Genomic DNA, 6,966 nt, shown 5'->3' on the forward strand with positions numbered 1-6,966 from the left:
GAGACAAGGGGTAAGACAAGGAGCAAAACTTTCCACGATACTCTACAAAAGATACAACAACAACATATTAGATGCTTTGGATCGGGCTGATATAGGAGCAAAAATAGGCAACATAAGCGTCGTAGCACCAACTTGCGCAGACGACATAGCGCTGCTAGCTAGTAATAAACATGAGATTCAAGCACTATTAGATATTGTACATGATAGCACAAAGAGAGACCTTGTGACAATAAATCCAAATAAGTCTGATTTAGTGCCATTAACAACAAAATGTGAAATAAAATCAACGGTACCAATTTTGTTGCACCAGATGCGCATTTCGACAAAATATGTCTCTTCAGTGATGCTCGTGGCCAAAATATTTGAAAACTTCTCTGTTCAACTTGGAAATGATATTATAGATCAAAAGTCAGAAACAAAACATCTAGGACTAGTCAGAGACTCCAAAAATAAGCTGAATATCGAGGATAGGTTGAAAACCGCAAGGAAAACTGTATACGCAATGTTAGGTCCAGGCCTTCACGCACGGAAAGGAATGTCACCTATAGTAGCACTTAAAGTATGGCAAACATATGCAATTCCAAGATGCTTGTATGGTATAGAGATCATGAATTATACAAAAACTGACATTATAAAGCTTGAAAGACTTCAACAACAGGTCTGTAGACAAATTCAGGGATTGCCAAACAGAACAGCAAACGCCGCCACATATGTTATGCTTGGGGTGGAGCCAATACAGGCAACTGTCGATCGTCTTGTCCTTACTTTTTTCGGAGGCATTATTCAGGATAGTGCTAGCATCGAATTTATGATCAAAGAAAGGCAACTATGCATGTCACCACTAAATAGTAACAACTTTATAAATAGATTAAAAGAAATTTTGGAAAAATATGGTCTACCAAAGGCACAAGAAATAATGGACAGTAAGCCAACAAAAGAGATTTGGAAAAGGACTGTAAAAAACGCAATAAACATGCATTGGGAAAAACAGTGGTTAGTAGAGAAAGAAAATAAAACCACTATGCAATATCTTGATATAAATCAACAACCCATTGGAAAGCCACATCAAATCTGGCAGCTAGTACCAAATACAACTATTGAAGTGAAAAAGGCAGAAATTAAAGCAAGGTTAATCACAAGAACTTACACATTACAATCAGACAGAGAAAAATTCACAAGAGGTCGAGAAAGTGACAAGTGCCTGCTATGTGAAACTAGCCGTGAAGATACACATCACTTCCTGATAACGTGTACTGCATTTAAGATGGAGAGAGATAAACATTTGTCAGTTCTTAAATCCTACTTGAAAAACAACACACCGGTTGGAACATTTGACAGAGTAGAGGAACAAGGATTGCTTGTACTATTTATTCTGAATCCATCAGCAACAAAGTTTAAAGAACTATTCAAACTAAAGAAATCAAACTGTAAAGATATTGAAGCTATTACAAGAACATTGTGTTACAGTCTTCATATAAAACGTACTATATTAAATCAGACCAAGGCTTGATTGGATTAAAAATTTATCACATATATATATATATAAGAGCATTATACTTAATATCAGAATGACAATCTAAAGTGAAGGATATTCTGAAGGAATAACAAGTATCAAAGGACATTGTATATATTGAGAATGTGTCGTTATATAGTAATCAGGACATTAGAACTTGTGTACAGAGTGATGACTTTTATATGGGTAATGGTGCTACTAACAGGTCCCTGTAAATATTCATATACATGTAAATATTCATATTCTTATTCTTATCCTTCGGGAGTGCTCCTTAGATAGGAGGAACATACCAGTAACAGTAACAGTAACAGTATCTACAGTAAAAACATCCGGTTACAAGTAAACAAAAAACGTTCATGGATTTCATGTGGATGGTCATATTTACGATAGTGATTGTTTTTCAATCCTAATTTACAAATTAAATGATTCAGTGGCTTAATCATGTGTAAAATCGGTGTCAGGAATCTTAAGTTGTTATGAAATTGTAATACACAGAAACAATTGCGGCATACGGAGGCTCAATGAGTTTAAAGTCGGTCCCATAGGTCTTCAGAAGACTTGACGTCTTCTTCCACCAAAAAAACAACAGCAGAAGGTCACCAAGATAACTTGCTTCTTGCAAGACACTTTCCGTGGAAATTTGATATGAAAACAATCTTTTGTTTTAGTTTTTTTTTTTTGGAATTTAAAACATGAGGCATTTGCCTCATTTGCCTCAATGTAGTTACGGCCCTGGACTCTGGCCCTTCGTATGGTGTTTACATATCACAATTGATACGTTATTCTCGTGCATGTTCACACTATACGGACTGCATATACAGAAGTGTGCTCCTTGCACAGAAACTGCTTCAACAAAGTTATGAGGAGGACAGATTAAAATTGACACTCAGTAAATTTTATGGACACCATCACGAATTAGTTGATCAATATGATGTGTCTTTGACCAAACTAGCTAAGGACATTTTTACCACATGGTAGATTGTGGTTTGTCATAACGTCGTCTAGTCTTTTAATTACCAAATGTGACTTATTCCCGATTGTGACTGTTTTGCTGAGTGTGGGTTCGCATTGCTATAAGACGTGTTACGGTACTTATCTATCCCAAATTCATGTATTTAGTTTGATGTTATATTTGTAATTTTCATCGGATTTTGTCTAATGCTTAGTCCTTTGCTGTGTGTGTTACATTTTAATGTTGTGTCGTTTTTCTCCTCTAATATCTAATGCGTTTCCCTCAGTTTTAGTTTGTTACCCCGATTTTGTTTTTTGTCCATAGATTTATGAGTTTTGAACAGCAGTATACTACTGTTGCCTTTATTTGACATTTTATAGGCTAAAGAAAAAATGCATTATACTTTTATTTGTTTAATTGAATATATCACAAATTATAAGCATAACAAAGCTACATGGATAAATAAGACTAGAAACATAAAAATGATTAAAAGATGTTTAGTTGTAACGTTAATGCTTTTATACATATCCCTTTCTATGATGACTTTCTACATCTTAGTACTTATAAGAGACAGATGATAGCCAGAAACATAATAATGATTAAAAGATATCATCTCATTAATGCTGGTTACTTTTTATAGTGACTTGCTATACCTCATTACTGCTAAGAGACAGATGATAACCCATCTATTCATAAACAAAAGAAGACCTATGGTTGTTTTGATAGATGACAATGATTGTCTTACAATGAACACAATGTGTTTTCCTACACTTCAACTTAGATACACTTTGTTACTTCAACATGTCAATCATGATTAGTCCAGTACTTTCACTCTAATCTAACTTCAACATGTCAATCATGATTAGTCCAGTACTTTCACTCTAATCTAACTTCAACGTGTCAATCATGATTAGTCCAGTACTTTCACTCTTATCTAATAACTTCAACGTGTCAATCATGATTAGTCCAGTACTTCCATATAACTAGTATATAATTTCAATCAGTTTCCAAAGGTACTACATATATTTTCAGTTCTTCTGATTATAAATACATTTTAAACACTGGGGTGGGAACTTCATATAGAAGAATACCCCACTTTCTGTTCCTACTCCAACTGTGGACAAAAGAAAATGACAAAGCTATGTGAGATATAGAATATATCATAAACATGATAAATAGAAGACTGATTTATAAAATAAAGAAATACCCTTATATAACAAGGAAAATAAAATAACAAAAAATAATATCATAGAATAACTTCCTTTATCTAAATCTTGTCATAATTTGTTTCATTCTTCTAAAACTATCACTTTTTATATATAAAACACAAATTTTGATCCTTAGCCCATCAAAACTATACCAACTAAATAAAGAATACATGATATTGAAATGATTATATTTCTACTTCTAAGCTACATATAGTGGATTATCACAATATAATCTGTGAAATAAAATGATTATTTTCAAAAAAATCGTCATTAACTATTAACAATAACATTTTTAAAAGTAGTAATATTGCTGGAAAGACAAATGGTGAATAAAAATTATATCTAGCAGTTACCCTTACCATAACAATCAAACAAAAGCCATTCACTTTAACTTTCTAAAACTTACAATATTCTACATATCTTTTTATAATGCACATTTTCTTTGAACAATCTTTCATTAATCCAAACCTTCTACTGACTAGATATTTAATATAATCACCGGCTGGTGTCAAAATCTTACTAATGGTTAAACTCAATGATTTGAAAGTGTATTTTAATGCAGAGTCTTCTACACATTTCACTGAAAATATGCAAGATTGAGAAAATTACTTTAAAAAAATCAAAAATTCAACTTACATACATAAGAAGGGCACTATGATATGTATGTCCTTCGAAATTTGACAAGTAAATAAGTTGAAAATTGCTTATTACAGTTATTTAATAGTACACAATATGCAAATTATATTTAAACATTTCAATTCAAGTACCATTTATAAGAAAAGAGTTGCAAATTTTGCTTCCAAAGGTCTTCTACAATTGATTAAAAAAAAAATTGCAGTTCAATATACTACATGTCTCACATATAATACATAATAAAGGCTATAGGTTGAGGACCAGATTCACAAGAGATTTTATTTTTTTAATTTGATTAAAGAAACATTTGTAAACAATATAACAACCTTTTATTGAACATAAATCAAATCAGAGATGTGATATATTGGTCAATGAGACAGCAACCCAATGACTTAAAATCATCAATAAGTTCACAAACATTGAAGTTCCAAAAACATATCATGTAACAAGTCTCTTCCTCCTTGCAAAAACTTTACAAAAAACGAAACAGAAATGTAAAGATGTATCTAATGGTGAAGAGACTTGAAACTAAAATAAACATACCATTCTATGAGGAAACACCTTTTATTTCTTGAAATTAATACTTAATAAGATTGACAATGACGAAGCAATAGAACATAATTTAAATACTAGTAATTTGGAAATTACAGATACTATCAAAAATGATTTGGTTTGGTTGCAATGAGACAACTATCCACCAGAGACTACATGGTATGGATGTAAGCTATTATAATTCACTGTACAGCCTTCAACAATAGAAAAACCCATACCCTTTGGCGCTATAAAAGGCCCAGTCATGAAAATTCAACAAGAAAAATCAACAACCTGATTGGTGATAAAACAATAAATGAAGAAAAATATGACAGACAGCAACCAAACACAACCTATGAATCACAAACTTTATGAGTCATGACTTGAGCCTGGCACATACTAGAGTTGGCAGGGTTTAACATATTGCCATCAGGCCCAATCCTTCCCAACCAGGAACAGTGGTAAAATAGCACAATATAAGAATAAGCTTTAAATGACTTGGCAGATCAAATCTGCATGAAGCCCAAAAAACCTAACAAAGACTAACAAACAAAAAACATTGAAGCACAGATCTAAGTTATTCCCAAATATTAAATACATAGAGGGTGTTGTAACCAAAGGAGGTCTACAAGAGCTTTTGTGACCAAAACAGTTCTACAAGAAAAGAGGGTCTAAAACCATTGATAATATTCTTTCATAAGGGAGTAGCAAGCTTAGTGTTTAAAACCAAATTGACCAGATTATAATTTATCTAAATGAACATTATAAATCTCAGGACATTCCTAATCATGTATTACTGGGTTGATTACTTCTCCTGTGTTTCCCTAATTTTTTAACTAGCAAATTTTAAAATATCACATCTTTATCAGAAGAAAGATATATATTTGTTCATCAGAGTGTTCATCAATAATTGTCTTTCTTTCAGAAAACAATAAAAAGATTCAATAACATTAATCCAAAGGTAAATATTTCAGGTGTCAATAAAAATGTCAACGATAAAAAACAGTAAAAACGCTAAAAATCAATGTTAATAACAATCATGTTTGATTTTTGATAAAAGTTTACAGATAAAGACTAATTTATATTCCTTTGGCACACTTAAAAAAAAATCACTAATCAAAAACAAATTGGCAAGTAAATTTAACAGCTGTATTTAAATTGTAACAATACACCTACACCAAATTTATTGGCACATTTATATCAAAACTGTTTTTCACTAATTCAAAAACATCCACTAGTAAAGGAGTAGGTCCGGTAAGGGCAGATTTTGGCCTCAAATTTCAGGTCCATCTGAAGAAAAGTTTTGGAAACTTTTTAAACAATAAAATGTCTATTTCAGTTGATTCAATTAGTTTATGTGAAAGACTTTAACTGATTAAGTCATTAAAAACGCTCTGGTTTACGCTTAAATATGAATAATCTATCAAATATGCACAAACAAAACGTCACTTTTCAGATGGTTTTGGTCAAAAATGAAAGTGACCGAATCCGTTTTCATCCTCAACCTTTATATATGCTATGTATTATTATCAAATACAACTTGCATTTCAATATTAAGAATGAACACAGATGCAGCCACTCTCATTTAAGACAGAAACCGTCTAAAATTTAACTAAAATGCTAAATATGTGAAGATTTCAGTAATTTAGCATGACTTAATGATGCTAGTACCAGATATATGTGCATTGTATTGTAAAAAACAGTCCATACTTATGTAGCTGAAGCAATCTACTTTCCAATAGATAACTAAAAGTTTACATTTTAACAATTTTGTAAAACTGTTATATTTTGGGGCCAAAAAGGGGTCTTACTGAACCAACTCCTTTAACATCTGAATAACATCATAACAACACACCAGTTCTGAGTTGATTTGGTACTGGCAGAGTACAGGCATTCAAAACAACAAATTTCTGGTCTCATGTCTAAAAATCTCCATTTTTTCTGTGACTTTAGAAAGTTATTAACAGAAGCACTTTATTTTATTAAATGACCAAGAAGCACTAGTATAGAAGCACTACCAATGTAATTATTGTTAGTTAAAGCACATAGACTTATTAGAAGAACTATCAATTTAATTATTGTTAGTTAAAGCACTTGGACTTAGCAGATAGAAGCTCTATCAATGTAAG

The sequence above is a fragment of the Mytilus edulis genome, chromosome 4 (assembly GCF_963676685.1).
Source record: "Mytilus edulis chromosome 4, xbMytEdul2.2, whole genome shotgun sequence".
Lineage (NCBI taxonomy): Eukaryota > Metazoa > Mollusca > Bivalvia > Mytilida > Mytilidae > Mytilus > Mytilus edulis.